This window comes from Macaca fascicularis, chromosome 2 (genome assembly GCF_037993035.2).
Source record: "Macaca fascicularis isolate 582-1 chromosome 2, T2T-MFA8v1.1".
In the NCBI taxonomy this organism is placed as follows: domain Eukaryota; kingdom Metazoa; phylum Chordata; class Mammalia; order Primates; family Cercopithecidae; genus Macaca; species Macaca fascicularis.
In genome coordinates, this window is record NC_088376.1 from 168,670,416 (window position 1) to 168,687,980 (window position 17,565).

At 40.6% G+C, this 17,565-nt stretch overlaps 1 protein-coding gene across 47 annotated transcripts in view; it reads left to right on the forward strand.

Moving 5' to 3' along the window:
- The window catches only part of ZBTB20 (zinc finger and BTB domain containing 20), an 813,376-nt gene that overhangs the window by 636,688 nt on the left and 159,123 nt on the right, over positions 1-17,565 (forward strand). For all 47 annotated transcript variants that reach the window (XM_074033403.1, XM_074033406.1, XM_074033411.1 and 44 more), the window contains one exon: positions 8,039-8,078. The gene's annotated coding sequence lies outside the window, so the exon portion shown is untranslated. The remainder of the gene's footprint in view (positions 1-8,038; positions 8,079-17,565) is intronic.

Consider the following 17,565-nt stretch of genomic DNA (forward strand, 5'->3'; position numbering starts at 1 on the left):
ATTATATGCTGATGGACAGGGCATTTGTGTTCATTTAACCTTGAGGTTTAAACTTGTTCCCGAAAAAGTAACTGACTCATAGCATTGGCCAGACCCAGGAATAAAGAGCATCAGTTTTCCTAATCTTCAAGCTCATCTTGCCCCCACTCCTAAAATGCACTAAAATTAACTTTTCCTTGACCTCTCTCTGGTGCTATTTATTTACTGATTTAACAACTTTCTTCTGTCATCTCTGCCTCCTAAAATAGATGGACAGCATTTATTCAACAAACATTGGAGTGTCGTGCTGTGTTTCACACACTATGCTAGGCTTGGGAGATTCAAGTGTGAACTGTTAGCTGACTCAGGGACATAAATGTCCCAGGCCATGTTCAGAAAGGAGCAAATAGTCTGTCACCGTATATAAAGAAGTAGTGGTGGGAAAATTTTTCTTAAAACTAGAGAGGTGGGCCCGAGCCAGACTGTGAAAGGTCTTGGAAGCTCTTAAACAAATAGTTGGTAGTGACAAGTCTAAATGATTAGACCACATGATAGCAGTGCCACACCTTTCCAGCATCCCTTATGGAGATAAGCTTACTGTAAGTCAAAGATCCTGGTACGTCAATCCATTTGGAATTTACAGAGCTGCAATTTCAGTAGTTTAAGATATAGAAGAGAAGGTTCTTTGGAATCAGATTGTAAAGGGTTCCTGAATGTCATCATGCTAAGGAATTGTATCTATTTTAGCAGCAATAAAAAACCATCCTAAATGTATTAAACAAATTCGGTCCTTGCCACCCCTCCCAGCACTACTGCTTTCATTTCATTCTAGTCTCTCAGACCCTATCCCCAAAAGCATCAAGAAGGAACAGGGAGACTCACATGGGGTGGGATGGAGTGTTACATTGTATCTTGGCAATGTCTCAGGCGCAGAAGCAGTCCCAGACCTAATTGCTGAACTTTAAAATCTTCTCTCTTTATTGATTATAACCTTATTTCATCATCAAAATTTTGAAGACTGGCCATTTTTTAGGATTGTTATCATAGCATCTTAAGAAAAAGAGACCTCAGTATCATTCTCTTATTGTTCTTCTTGAGATGGGTCCAAAATAATGTGGGTTTTGGAAAGCAGACCCCAAGATATGTATGACTATTTATGGCATTTATAGTCTCCTTCTTCCTGACCAAAAGAAATGAAAATACACCAAGAATCTGGCCTGCAGGAAACCCCAAAGTATCTAGAGAGTGATGGCACAGGTTCTGTATGCACATATAAATACCCTTGCATCTGGCTTTATCTTGTAAACCTTTTGCCAAATAGAAAACAGAGAATTAAAAACTCCAAATTCAGAATGCATGAAATGTCATTAAATCTAGTACAAATTTTTTTGAATCTGTCAGATAAAGGAAATCATGTATCCAGAGTAGAGATGGAATATCAGTTGACAGGCACTTAATTTTGAGAGACATGTAAATCTAAAAATCTAATAGTGCCTCATCCTTTGAAAACACTGGAAACCAGAAAGGTATTAGGAAAATCAATAAGGTAAAAATCATCATCCTACTATTTGGAATGACTCCCACATAAGAATTAATTAACGCAATACTTCTAGAACATTAAAGGGATGTTAAAACACTATCTCTACACATAGAAAACAAACATATACACCCATCTAACTTTTAGACAGAGTAGTTAAAGAAAAAAGATTGGAAATATTAATTAAGATTGGAAATAAGAGGTCATTTCTGTCCTGTTGTCACACCATTTACCCTCTTCAGCTAGAAGGGTAAGTGTTGAACTTCAGTTCATCCAAATTCCTCAGCTCTGTCATCAATGCAGTGACACATTCTAATTTTCTGACTCATTTGTGATGAATAATCTCTCCCTTTTCTATTCACAGTGCTGAAAGTAACCAATTTTTGTGTGAGTTATGATTACTTATTTTCCCTTTTTTTATTGCACTATTATTGTTTTCTCTTAGCAGAATTTGTCTCACTCTTTATCACCCAGTGTGAATCTCATGTTCAGAAAAGCCCATGGACAGTAATAGTGCCTAGGATTGGAGTTAGTCAAGAGGAATGAGAGTCTGACGACCCAGATTCCGTTTTTAACCCAGCCAGATACCTCAGCTGGCAAGTGGTTCAGCTTCCTCACCATAAAATGGGTATAATAATAGCTTTCCCTTACCACTGTGAAATATTTAGAATGCAAATCAAGCCAAACCTGTCTCCTTCCAAAGAGAAGCTTAAACTAGCCTGCGTAATCCTGAATGAGCCCAGATTCAAGGGGAAACATAAAGTGGGAAACACCTAAAGGTAGTGTAATTTAGTGGTTAAAAATATGTAGACTTTGGAATGGCACACACTTATTCAGATGCGAGCAGCTGTATGATCTGAGCTAAGTTTCCTAATTTCTCAGATTTCCCTTTTTTCTGTAGTAAATTGGAAGTAACAGTATTTTCTCTTGTAGTGGGGATTAAATGATATGCTGTTAACCATGCTTCTCAAACTGTTCCACTTGGGTGATCCTCAAATTAGAGTGAGTGATCCAATACTAAGGGTGCCCGCCAGGACATTGCTTGAAGTCGTCTGCCACAAACAAGACTTTTCAGTGAAGTCTCAGGTTTCACCCAAAAAATATATATACAAATTTTGCTTTCAGTGCCTCAATATATTCTTGTTTGTTTCACTCAACCAGAAGTTCCATGAGGACAAGAACAGTATCTGTTTTCTTGTTTGTATAACATCGAATAAATAGTTATTGGATAAATGAATACGTGTACAAATAAGAGTTTAAATTACTTGCCCACAAGGAATACTGACCCTCCAGGAAGACAGCTATGTATTTATTATTTATTTTGTGGCTTTTTCTACTCCCGTTACACTGCTCACATTCCTGGGTATACTCATATCCAAATTTGAGAAGGATTTATTTTTCAAAGTATCTGAAGGACTCAGTAAATAGTGACTCTTATTATCATTATCATCTCTCTGCTCAGTACTCCTATACTCCATTGTTGCCAAGGCTTTGTAGACTTTTTTTAAAAAGAAATTATAAAGGACTAGGAAGGTAGGAGTCTGGCAGGCCTCCAAAGAAGCCTGTGTGCCTCTAACCACATACCCTTACCCACTTAGAACTCTCTTTTTTATACATTTTCTTTGCTCCTGGCTTTAGTTTATAGTGTTTCATTAAAACTCTCTAGAGATGAGTAGCTATGGGATTGAAAGAGGGTTTTCTCCCCTCTCTGCCTGGGCCAGGGGTTCCTAACCTGGGATTCATGAATGGCCTTCATAGAGTCTAGGAGTTCCTTGAAACTTGGTGTTTTTGAGAAGTTATCTGGAGAAAGATTCTCATAGGGATCTGTATCACTTCAAAATCTTGAAAACCACTGCTGTAGAACTTTATGTAAACTACACTAGAATTGACTTCAAAGTTACAATTAATAATATTTTTGATTCTTTGAGATTGATACCATATTATAATTTCAACTCATTAATTATATGATGAAGATTAAACTTCACCCCTCATCATCTCCCTCTCTCTGCTCATCCCCCACCCTCCACCCTGATGTTTTAATGTCCTGAATTACTTGGGCTTTACAGTTTTATACTCTGCTAGATATATTTATGCTTTGAACCAAGTGTGCTTAATGCAAATATTTTTAATCCTCTGTGAAACCATTATAGATAATTCTTTGCATTTTAGATAAAAACAACTTATAGACATATAAGGTGAAGATCACTTAAGTGGAAAGAGCATATATCAATGAAATAGCAATTTGAATTGAGCAAATATAAATCTATGTAGATTATAACATATTCTCAGAATTACATAGCAGATTATAATTCAGTCAAGAAGTAGGCATCTTTTGATGCCCATGAACATTTATGAATTGTGTAAGAACTCTGAGATTAAATTTTTAGCCATAGTGTTAAGTTTGGGATCAATATTATCATTTTATATTAACATATAAGTACAACAATTATATCCAATAAAAACTTTCCATTTAACTTGGCTTTAATTTGCTTTAGACTGTGACATACACACTGTGATTTTTCTCTCCATTTTGGATTCCTATCATTGACAGCCAGCCTGTGTGTCATTTGACATCCAGGAAACATAGTTTTTCTCTCCAGACCTTGGATGTATTAGCCAATTTGGGTACAATTTACAATGATCTCTTTTGAGCACATCAAAAATTTAATTTTGACTAATTTTATTAATAAATGCTCATTGAAATTTAGAAAAGAAAGTTATGTGCTTAGATATAAGAACACAAACACTAGGTATAGTTTTAAAAGAGCATAATATTGTTGAGAGTTATTGGGTTTATAACATGCAACAGAAAAATAATCATTGAACATATTTCATAGAAAATTGCTAATATTTTCTTCTTCTCCCCAAAGGTTAGAAAAGACAGCAAGTCCAAAAAAGGAAGAGGGAAAGAAAGAAAGAGAGAGGAATGTGGGAAAGGAGAGAGGGAAGGGAAGGAAGAAGGGAGAGAGGGAGGGAGGAAAATGGTAAGAAAATAGGTCCCAGTGCCATAGTCTAATATCCTGGCTTGTAGAGAAGACTAGAATATAGCAAAACTTAGAGCTTTAAAATCTTTGAAGACTAGTCAGTCTTTTATATATATATTTCAAATTTGTATGTACTTTCAATGAATCATACATAATCTAATTATCTTGCTTAAAATTTTCATTAAACTCATCAATTTTGTGAAACAATTTTAAAGCACTGGAGATCTTCAACCTCGCTTGTGTTAGCATGTATAATGATCCAGGCTGGAGATTTTCATCTTAGCTCGTCTTGTCACCATCCTTCACACCTGCATGCACTTGAGCGAGGTTTCACATTGACCACAAAGGGAAATCATTTCTCTGAAGAAATCTCTACAATAGTGCAATTGTCACAAAAACTTTCCAGGAAAGGAGATGTCTTTAATTGCTGGTTTTCTGCTTTAGCCTTTTCAGTCCAAAGATACTTAATCATGTCCTTCTACTTGATCTCCTTTAGTGAAGTTTGTTTTGCATATTTCTGGAGGCCTTATGTGAAGTTGTTAAAATCATGGTGTCAGACAGGCAAGACTGAATCAGCCTGTATTAAATCCTTGATATGTTTTAGTGGGCTCGAGGTAGAGGGACCTGCTTTGTTTTCTCAGAATCTTTTTTTGGTTTATTAATTTCTCATGGGTCTCCCCCTACTTCAGTTTTATCCTTCTAAGAGAAGTTATCAAAACACTGATGGGTCTGGGCGTGGCGGCTCATGCCTGTAATTCCAGCACTTTGGGGGGTCAAGGTGGGTGGATCACCTGAGTTCAGAAGTTCAAGACCAGCCTGGTCAATATGGCAAACCCCATTTCTACTAAAAATACAAAAATTAGCTGGGCATGGTGGCACACGCCCGTAGTTCCAGCTACTCGGGAGCTGAAGCAGGAGAATCACTTAAACTCAGGAGGCAGAGGTTGCAGTGAGCTGAGATCGTGCCACTGCACTCCAGCCTGGGTAACAGAGGGCGAGTCCCTCTCCAACAACAACAACAAAAAAGCACAATGATGGGCAGACCGGTCCTACAATAGCTTTTTTTGGCCTGTGATTTTTTTTTTTTTTTAACAGAGTCTTGTTCTTGTTACCCAGGCTGGAGTGCAGTGGCACGATCTGGGCTCACTGCAACCTCCACCTCCCAGGTTCAAGCAGTTCTCCTACCTCAGCCTTCCGAGTAGCTGGGATTACAGGCACCCGCCACCATGCCCGGCTAATTTTTGTAGTTTTAGTAGAAACAGGGTTTCACCATGTTGGCCAGGCTGGTCTCGAACTCCTGACCTCAAGTGGTCCACCCCCCTGGCCTCCCAAAGTGCTGGGATTTATAGGCACGAGCCACCGCGCCTGGCCTGGCTTGTGATTTAAAGAGTGAAATATCAGATTTTAAACACAGAACAATAAAACTGTTAGGGTCAGCTCCTCCAAAATCTGAAATTTTCATCACCAAACAGTGATGTGTTTGGTGGGACAGATGATTTGTTTAAAATCACTTTACAGATTATTTTCCACCATAGAGGGGACTTTCTAGGCTGGTGATAAGGAGTAGAGGCAGTTTTAGAAGGCAAGCCCAGGGCAAACTTAGGACTGAGTTCTTAGCAACACACAAATGTATTGAATTTCTTCATAGGAACTTCTGGACATTAAACATACTAAATATACCTTAAAAGAGACAAAGTTCATCAGGGTTTGACTCATCTTTGTCAAAATTAGCTAAAATTGATCATGTACTATATAGTAAAGTTTTTACCTATTCTAATCAGTGCTGCCCAATAGAAATGTCTACAATAATAGAAATATTTTCTATCTCTGCTATCCAGTAAGGCAGCACCAGCCACATGTGGGTGTCGAGCACTTGAAATGCAGCTGCCAAGACTGAGGAACTAAATGTTTAGCTTTTTATTAAATGTTAAATAATTTAAATTTAAAAAGACAAATGTGGCTAGTGCTATTGTATTATATGGTAACATAGCTCTACCAAATCCTATTGAGAGGTGACAATGTGCTAGCAGCCCTCACTCTCAGCGCCTCCTCGGCCTCGCCATCCACCGGCGGCGCTTGAGGAGCCCTTCAGCCCGCCACAGCACCGTGGGAGCCCCTCTCTGGGCTGGCTGAGGCCGGAGCCGCCTCCTTCTGCTTGCGGGGAGGCGTGGAGGGAGAGGCGCCGGCGGGAACTGGGGCTGCGCGCGGCGCTCGCGGGACAGTGTGAGTTCCGGCGGGCGCGGGCGCGGGCTCGGGCTCGGGCTCGGCGAGCCTAGCACACTGAGCCGCTGGCCGACGCCGCCGGCCCAGAACAGTGAGGGGCTTAGCACCCGGGCCAGCAGCTGCGGAGGTTGCGCCTGGTCCCCCAGCAGTGCCGGCCCGCGGACGCTGCACTCAAATTTTCACCCGGTTTAGCTGCCTCCCTGCGGGGCAGGGCTGGGATCTGCAGCCTGCCATGTCTGAGCTCCTCCCCTGCGGTGGGCTACCGCGCGGCCTGAGCCTCCCGGAGGGGCGCCGACCCCCGCTCCGTGGCGCCCGGTCCCATCGATAGCCCAAGGGCTGAGAAGTGCAGGCGCGGCTTGGGACTGGCGGGCAGCTCCGCCTGCAGCCCTGGTGCAGGATCCGCTGGGTGAAGCCAGCTGGGCTCCTGAACTGGATGGGGACTTGGAGACCTTTTCTATCTAGCCAGAGGATCGTATGTGCACCAATCAGCACTCTGTATCTAGCTAACCTAGTGTGGACTTGGAGAACTTTTCCGTGTAGCGTTCTGTGTCTAGTTCAAGGATTGTAAATGCACCAATCAGCACTGTGTCTAGCTCAGGGTTTGTGAATACACCAATAGGTACTCTGTATCTAGCTAACCTAGTGGGGACTTGGAGAACTTTTCCGTTTAGCACTCTGTCCAGCTCAAGGATTGTAAACACACCAATCAACACTCTGTCAAAACGGACCAATCAGCTCTCTGTAAAATAGACCAATCAGCTCTCTGTAAAATGGACCAATCAGCAGGATGTGGGTGGGGTCAGATAAGGGAATAAAAGCAGGCTGCCTGAGCCAGCAGGGGAAATCGGTTAGAGTGCCCTTCCACGTCTGGGAAGCTTTGTTCTTTCGCGCTTTGCAGTAAGTTTTGCTGCTGCTCACTGTTTGGGTCCACGCTGCCTTTATGAGCTGTAACACTCACTGCGAGGGTCTGTGGGTTCATTCTTGAGGTCATTGAGACCGAGAACCCACCAATTCCAGACACACTGTATGATAGATAATTGGAAAAAAATTGACAAAGAAAGGTCTTTGCACTCCTTGTGCTGGGAAGTATTGTCTTGGTCATCATAGCTGGGGGTGTTTTATAAAGTTTTTGTGAAGCTGGATCTCCTTTATTTTGAGGCTAGAAGTGACGAAATAGGCTCCTTTAGGAACAACCAGTCTCATCTATACCTAGATTTGCTTGCTTTCTTCCCACTATATCATTTTGCTTTTATATATTGGTTTTGCATAATATATAGATTTGCTTTTAATTCCTTATTTTTTCTTTGATTTTCAGATCTTTGACCATCAGTCTGTGACTTGCCCCTTCTCTTTACGTAAGTAAAAGTGATTTATTTACCTTTAAAAAAAAAAAAGCGTTAGGTTTAGAAAATTGTGGTCTTCATTGGCATATTTCCTAGTTGATTTTGTTGTGGTTTCTAGTGCTTCTGTAGTGTGTATTAGTTTCTTTTGAGTTTGGAGTCTATGCTGTTGGTGGTTGCTAACCATGAGGGTGCAGAAAATACCAGCAGCCCAGACACTGTACTTCTATAAAGGCTGCCCTTTACTTGGCTGCAGCTGCTGTTTGCAAAAGTCACTGCTCTTTTAAAGTATAGCTTGTATTATTCAGCCAAATACCAGCAACAGTTGGGCTTTTGCTCCCCTGTCAATCATTGGGCAATTATGTATTCTTCAGTTATGTACCCATCCCTACGTCCAGTAGTTTTTAATTTTAACTTCTAGGTCAGAGCTTTCATTTATTGACAAAATTTCTAATATCCCTTTACTAAGTACAAGACTGTAAATAGGCTAAACTTTTGTGCAAAATTTTGAAGTCTACAGGAGAAAAAAAAAAAAAGAAATCCCAGATTCACATGTGCCAGAAGGTTTTATAAAGGTACCACTCTTTTTTAGAAAAGATGGAAAGGCATTTGGGGGAAAAAAAGACCATTTGATTTTATATGAAAAAAAGGGAACGTTAATTATTTAAAGTTCAAACCAGGCTGCATTGAATGGGTTTAAATAAATTTCATTTTGAACTGCTTGAAAGAGATTCTAGGCCAGTGAATGGAAATAATCAAAGTCACTTATAAGAGACACCACCCGAGAGATCTACAGGTAGTGATAGTCACCTAATGTGATAAATAGTTATCGATATCCTCTGGCTGCTTCCCACTCTCAGGTGAGCACTGTCCCTTATTCACATTATATATTGCTTCACTGACTCCTCACTCCAAGGTATTTCTTGTATTGTAATCATTTGCACAGAATGGAGGTTCCCATGGCTATTTTGTTTGTGCATGCCTTCCACTAACATTCCTAGAAGATAGTGGCAAATGTATTTAGGGAGGCAGAATCCTCCAAAGGATGCTAAGGCTAAAGTGTAACGTGACAGTTTATTTGACAGAGAAAGGCGATTGATTAAACTCCCGAAAGACTGGAGCTGTGTATAATGCATTTATACAACAGGGATGGGTCCTACCTGCCCCTGACAAGTCTTGTTAATTCTCTATTTCAGTGTTGATAGAGTGGGTCTGTTAATGCTTTGGAGGATGTCAATATGCATGCTTATGGTTACCACTTTATATCTGCACAGCCGTCCCCTCAGTTACCTAGCACTGCATATTTCTAGTCCTCTGACTGGCAAATCATTTTTGTTACAGTTCTTTTGTGTAAAAACAGTTCACATAATAGCTCTGTGTTAGACAAGGCATTAATCCTCACATCACCGGGATGAGTCAGCACAGTGCACTCCTGCCCGCACGGCTCAGCTATTGTGACGTCAGTGCTATAGGGCGAGCCTCAGACACAAGCAGTACAGGGGACCTGTGTCACCAATTAGGAATCAAGGGGGAGACTTTTGAGATAAAAAGTGTTGTTGAAAGCCTGTCTCTGGCTCATAGGAAAATGCAAATCTGGTTCTATGCTACGTCAATCATCAGTCACGTAGCTTCTAGAAATACATCATTTTTTAACTACACATAAGGCTGGGGGAGTGACCTGTAATGAGAAGATAATCCGTTCGTATACCCATGACCTTGTCCCATCCCTGGGCCAGGCTTCATATTTGCTTGGCTTGTTCCAAATCTTGAAGCTGCTGTCGTATCAGCAGGGTGACCGGGCTTATGACAGTCCTACTGTCCTAAAGTACCCCGCAGACACAGTTTATGGTTGATGGCTCCAGGGTGGTGCCCCAGAGGCCCAACAAAAGGAAAAGAAATGTCCAATGTCCCTTGAGAACAGATCAGAACATTATCTCCCCAGTGCTTTGACTCCAAGTGCCTCTTCAATGGCCTCCTCTAAACAGGTACAGAATTCTGTTTGTTCAATCTTCTCTTCTTAGCAGTGCATTTAGTCCAGTATCACAATCTGTATTTGACCTGGATTTCAATAGGAACTGAAAAGCTGTCAGATGTTCTCCCAAGAATTTTCCATTCCATTACTGTTTAGCAGAAACAAAGAGGAACCCTCCATAATCTGCCATTCTACCTTGAAGCACGGGTAGCACAGACTTACCTTATTTGGGAAACCTGGATCTTATGAGTTAGGTCTGTCTACAATTCAGATTCAGATGTATTCTCAGGGCAATATATTTCTGTATTGAATATTAAGTCTTGAAAAGGGTGTTAATTTACAGCCTTAATGGCATTCTCTGTTAAAAAGACCTTCCTCCATCACAGAATTTATCCCTCACTCTTACTGTCACCCCAGCCAGTCACCAGCCCCTGCCATACCCATCAGAAAGTGCCTTACTGCTGGGATCTTCTGCCTTCATTAGATTGCTAATGGGCTCCTACTATGCTTATAAAAGCTAACACTACTACTTGGCTTCGTTTTGATTAATTATCATGCGCAGCTCTTTATTTAGTTTTCATTCAACAAACATTTATGGAAAGCTAGTCACTATGCTTGGTTGTGGAAATTCTGAGATAAGAAATGCTTTCTTCCGTTAGAAATCTCAGTCTCATAGGGGAAATAAATAAGTGAATAAAGACTATAGCATATGATAGACACTGAAATGCAGGTGTATACAAGACATAGTAAGAGGAATGAAGAAGGAGTGCCCATTTGCATGTGGTAAGTTGCCCAGGCTGGGTCTTAAAGTCAGAAGAGTAAATTGCAGTTTACCAGGTAGATATGAAAGAGCAGAAAGAAAAGCAGATCATAATTGAAAAAAATGTAAGAGCATTTACAAAATCAGGAGGCGTTAAGTAACAAGGAGATCCAGAGGAGTGAATAGTTCGATGTGGTTGAAACATGGTGGTTGAAAGAGTAGTATGAGATTGGGCTGGAAGGTAGGCAAGGGACCTTGCCTACCATATGGAGGACCTTGTATGTCATGCAGAGGAGTTTGGACTTGATCCTGCAGGCTCAAGGAGGCTTTGAAGAATTATAAACAGATGTATGTTTTAGAAAGAGCACTTGGTGAAAGTGGAGAGGCTGGCTCAGAATAGGGAGGCCAGGTCAAAGGTAAAAGCCAAAGGCCTGAACTGTGCTGTAGGGGTAGGATGGAGGGGAGCGGCTATTTGGTAGTGTCGAAATAGACATTAACCTTTGTGTAATTCCAGCGTATCTTGGCCTATTACATAATCTTTGCCTTCTAGGAGAAAGGCTGATACATTGTGTGGAGTCAAATTTCAGACCAAAATACATCCTTATGGGATCTTCAGCAAAGACCTCAATTTGAATATGACCTCACTTTGAGCTACTGCCCGCTGGTCGCCAGGCTCACGTACCTCCTACTGCCCGTGGTGGGTGTGGGGGAAGAGCAGGCAGATAAGGAGAAGACATTCCCAGTGTCCTGCTTTTCTCTTCTTTCACCTGGAAATGAAACAGTTTCTAAATAATGCCCCCCTAAAGTCAATCAATGCCCCAATTTCCTATCATTTTCTCATTGCTCCCTTTTTCTAAGCAAAATTTCCAAACCATTGAACTGAATTGCAACTTATGCACAGCCGGGTGTTGAAACAATTCAGTGTATTCATTCCTTCTCTCTGAATTAGAGTTCACCATAAGTGTGCTTTTCTCTTGTTCACTTTGGGCTGCCAGGACAATTTAAAGGAAATTTTCAACAGCTTATGTTTCATGTACTATGTTCTCTTTTGCAAATGGGAGGATATGCGTGGGTGTGTTTAAGCCTTCTCTATATTGCTTTCTGGAGGAAGGTTTGGGAAGATGAACAAGACGAGGAGTGGGGACCTATTGAAAGCCCAGGTCCCCCAGTGACCTGAGTGCAGAACGTAGGCTGGTGATCAGATGGTCAATTATGTGTTTGTCAAAACACAGTGGGCTGCATTCCAGGCTGCCAGCTTTGGAAGCCCAGCTTCTGCCAACCAAATGTCATCTGGGAACATGCAACACTGGGCACTGTGAAGGAGTTTGAAATAGACCATGCCACAGCCAACCTACTGCCAGTCTTATAGCACCAATATGGCATGCACAGCCGGGCCCCATGTTTCAGAGCTCAGGAATTCACTGTACTAAATTCAAGAGGTCAGATGGGTTCATGTTTTCAAAGCCTATGTTCTCTGCTTTGAACACTGTGACTTGCTCCTCAGCAATTTCCAAGGGATTTTTCCAGTCACATCTCTGTGGAAACCATTCTTTTTGTGATGGTTATAAGATCCTTGTAAATGTCCCAGAGGATAGGAAAAAAATAAAATAAACTTGCTCTGACAATGACTGTGATTTCGACAGAGGGATTCCAACTCTTAGGAAACTACATTAAAGGTGCATAGCTTTTAAAATATCAGGAACCACCTTGGCAACTTATAAAAAGCAGAAGGGCTTTGCCTATTTTATAAAGTGATTTGCATATACCTGCATAAATAATGTCCCCACCTGTACTTTTATGCATTTAGGTTGAATAAATTAAATTTTGTGATCTTTAAAATACTCCCTGTCTTAAATTGCTCAGACACCATTTTCAGGACCCTTCCTTCTCATTTCTTTTGGCTAGTGATAAGAGTGGCTATTTTTTTTTCAATCTTTTGACTCATTCAGAGAATCAAAACACACTGAACACCAATCGACCATAGCCAGGAATATTACCTCCCTCTGGTTGCATTTCTCTTAGCCTTTCTACCTATCAGATTGTGAGCTCCATGTATTTTTAATAAGAGAAATAAAGTTAAATATTACTAAGGTGAAAACAAAGCACAAGACAGAATTAAGTTCTGTTTACATGTATATGTAAGACAGAGAAAGAGTGTGTGTATGTGTGTGTTTGTGTGTCTATACACAGACTTGCACTGATACGCACCTCAGGGACATACCCATAGTAACCTTTTCTTTCTTTCACCACTGCACTGCCACAACCTCTTCAGGAACCATCCTGCTACTAAGCCATTTCCATTGTACCTTGGCCTTCAAATCAAAGCCTGGTCAGTAGGCCACCCTCCCCCACATTCACCCTGTAAGATTTTATTAAACACTTAACTATGTACAAAGCATGTTTATTGGATAGTTAAAGCATAAATATAGCATAAGTACATGATCCTTTCTTGCTTTTGCGGAATTTAAAATTGAGTTAGGAAAAGCAGTTACATTGTTGAGCGTTGTGTATGCACCCAAGATAATAAATGAGTAAGTTCCAAAAGGAATGATACAGTCCAGGAAGTACCATAGGGTTTCGTTCATGAAAGAGTCTTGCAGGCTAGAAAGTTTCATGTAAAACTGATTCAGCTGAGTCTTGAAAACTGGCTAAAATGTAAAAAAGATGAAGAGAAAAAGAATCATATTCCAAGCAAATCATATACCAAAGTGTTGGAATCTTCAAGGGGGCCCATAAATAGCATCACTCTTCCCCACTCAAATTCTAAACCTATTGAAAAATAAGACAAAAGAACTGATAGCTAGGGAACCAGCATTTTTATAAAGGTTGAAGAGCGTAGCTTAATGTAAAGAGGAAATGGGTTTGCTGACTCTCTTCCCTTCAATCAAACCTTGCAAAAGCCCTCTCACGGGAAAATGTGGATCTGCATATGAGCAACATTTTTCCAGGTCATCACCTCCCGCTAGTCTAAGTAGAAAAGGAAGGACAAAGAGGCTAAATTCCTGTGCCTACAAATTTGGGTAGATCAGTTCTACCTAATTGAGAAATATAAACCACGGGCTGTCCCACCAATGGGATACTTTGCCTCCATGGGGAAGTATAAGGAATGAGACAAGAGGAAAGCAGTGTTTAGAAAACATCTGGAAACTAGGAGTAGGGAAGAGGCATTCTTACCCACACTGACATCCATAGACTGGAAAACAAGAGGAGGAGGTACTGAATGAGATGAAAATGGGAACCAGAACCATGAGGCTAAACAAGGCTCTCATCTGTCTATACCTGGGGTAAGAACCAGTAGTCCTACTGGTTATTCAAGATCTAAACTAAGGGCCCCTTTTCAGAGTCTCAAAAGTTAGAAGAATCAGAACCTGGGGGAACAGGCGAGTAATGAAGATAATGGACAAAAGCCTAGTTAGGAAAAAAATACAAAAACTCTAGTTTCTTGTTCAACTAACAGTAACAATAAGAAATAACTATTGAGTGCTTGCCTTGCTTTAGATACTGGACTAAATACTTTTAATGGCTATCTGATTTAACCTTCAAAACTACCCTATTAAGTAGATGCTATTAGAATCCTAATTGTGCAGATCAGAAAACAGATTTAGCATGTTTGAGTTGTTTTATAAGAACACCTAATAAATGGTAGAGATAGAATTTGATTCCAGGACTATGTCTTAAAAGCCTCAGCCAAATTTTACTAGACACAAAGTTGAGTGTCTACTTAATGCTAAAGGTATAATGGTGAGGAATATTAACATAATCTGTCTCCTTCTGGATCTTATAATCTGGGGAATGTAAGACAGATACTAAGCAAATGGTCTCACAGTATAACTTGTAATTACAAGTTGTGCTTACCACTACATAATAAAAGTACAATGTGCTCTAAGAGCAAATAAAAGAAGAGGATTTAAGTGAGTCTGGAAATTCAGGAGAAGCTGCTCTGAAAAATTGACATTTGAAATACCTGAAGGTTAAAAACAAAAAGTAAGGATGGATGGTGGAAGAGGATTCCAGGCAGAGGAAACAGCATGGATGAAGTCCCTGAAGATAGCTGCATAGAGAGAAAGAGGTGACTAGCAGCCCAGGTTGAGGTTGAAGAGATACATAGGGCCCAACGATACCAGGTCCTTCGTAGGCCATCTTAAGGATTTTTATGATTATCCTAAGGACAGTAGAGGAGCAAATTTAAGAAGGAGTGTGGCATGATCAATGTTGTTTTTTAAAAGGGTAAACTTTGGGGCATTTATCCCAGAGAGATGGAAACATAACTGTACAACATCTGTACGTTATGTTACACCAATGTACATAGCAGCTTTATTTGTAATAGCCCAAAACTGGAAACAATCCAGATTATCTTCAGTGGGTCAGTGGTTAAGCAAACTGTTATATCTATACCGTGGAATACCTCTCAACACTAAACAGAACACATTATTGATACATACAATGACTAGTTTTAATCACAAGGGTATATTATATTGAGTGAAAAAGCTAATCTCAAGATGGTGTACTGTTATGATTCTTATTTTTATAGCACTCTCGAAATGAAAAAAAAATGTAAGGATTGAGAACATACTTGTGGCTGACAAAGTTAGAGAGTTGGGGTAGAAATGGAGATGAGCGTTGCTATAAAAGGGTAATGCAAGGGATCTTTTGTGATGGAACTGTCCAGTAGCTTCACTGTGGAAGCTCTTTAGTTTAATTAATTAGATTCATGAGAGTATGCATGTAGTAAAATTGCACAAAACTAAATATACACACACATACTCATGTGCATATAAAACTGGTGAAACCTGAGTAAGGCAGATGGATTGCACCAATTTTTTAATTATTATTATTATACTTTAAGTTCTAGGGTACATGTGCACAACGTGCAGGTTTGTTACATATGTATACATGTGCCATGTTGGTGTGCTGCACCCTTTAACTCGTCATTTACATTAAGTATATCTCCTAATGCTATCCCTCCCCTCTCCCCCGTCCCCACAATAGGCCTCGGTGTGTGATGTTCCCCTTCCTGTGTCCAAGTGATCTCATTGTTCAATTCCCACCTATGAGTGAGAACATGCGGTGTTTGGTTTTCTGTTCTTGCAATAGTTTGCTGGGAATTATGGTTTCCAGCTGCATCCATGTCCCTACAAAGGACACAAACTCATTCTTTTTTATGGCTGCATAGTATTCCATGGTGTATATGTGCCACATTTTCTTAATCCAGTCTGTCACTGATGGACGTTTGGGTTGATTCCAAGTCTTGACTATTGTGAATAGTGCTGCAATAAACATACGTGTGCATGTGTCTTTATAGCAGTATGATTTATAATCCTTTGGGTATATCCCCAGTAATGGGATGGCTGGGTCAAATGGTATTGCTAGTTCTAGATCCTTGAGGAATCGCTACATTGTTTTCTGCAATGGTTGAACTAGTTTACAGTCCCACCAACAGTGTAAAAGTGTTCCTATTTCTCCATATCCTCTCCAGCACCTGTTGCTTCCTGATTTTTTAATGATTGCCATTCTAACTGGTGTGAGATGGTATCTCATTGTGGTTTTGATTTGCATTTCTCTGAAGACGAGTGATGATGAGCATTTCTTCATGTGTCTGTTGGCTGTATGAATGTCTTCTTTTCTTTTTTTTTTTTTTTGAGGCGGAGTCTTGCTCTGTCACCCAGGCTGGAGTACAGTGGCCGGATCTCAGCTCACTGCAAGCTCCGCCTCCCAGGTTTACGCCATTCTCCTGCCTCAGCCTCCCGAGTAGCTGGGACTACAGGTGCCCGCCACCTTGCCGGGCTAGTTTTTTGTATTTTTTAGTAGAGACGGGGTTTCACCGGGTTAGCCAGGATGGTCTCGATCTCCTGACCTCGTGATCCGCCCGTCTCGGCCTCCCAAAGTGCTGGGATTACAGGCTTGAGCCACCGCGCCCGGCCGAATGTCTTCTTTTGAGAAGTGTCCATTCATATCCTTTGCCCACTTTTTGATGGGGTTGTTTGTTTTTTTCTTGTAAATTTGTTTGAGTTCTTTGTAGGTTCTGGATATTAGCCCTTTGTCAGATGAGTAGATTGCAAAGCTTTTCTCCCATTCTGTAGGTTGCCTGTTCACTCTGATGGTAGTTTCTTTTGCTGTGCAGAAGCTCTTTAGTTTAATTAGATCCCATTTGTCAATTTTGACTTTTGTTGCCGTTGCTTTTGGTGTTTTAGACATGAAGTTCTTGCCCATGCCTATGTCCTGAATGGTATTACCTAGGTTTTCTTCTAGGGTTTTTATGGTTTTAGGTGTAACATTTAAGTCTGTAATTCATCTTGAATTAATTTTTGTATAAGGAGTAAGGAAAGGATCCAGTTTCCGCTTTCTACTTATGGCTAGCTAATTTTCCCAGCACCATTTATTAAATAGGGAATCCTTTCCCCATTTCTTGTTTTTGTCAGGTTTGTCAAAGATCAGATGGCTGTAGATGTGTAGTAGTATTTCTGAGGGCTCTGTTCTGTTCCATTGGTCTATATCTCTGTTTTGGTACCAGTACCATGCTGTTTTGGTTACTGTAGCCTTGTAGTATAGTTTGAAGTCAGGTAGCGTGATGCCTCCAGCCTTGTTCTTTTGGCTTAGGATTGTCTTGGCAATGCAGGGTCTTTTTTGGTTCCATATGAACTTTAAAGCAGTTTTTTCCAATTCTGGGATTGCACCAATATTAGTTTCCTGATTGTGATATTGCAGTATAGTTATATAAGATGTTACCTTTGGGCAAAATTGGGTAAAAAGAATAACAAATCTCTCTGTAT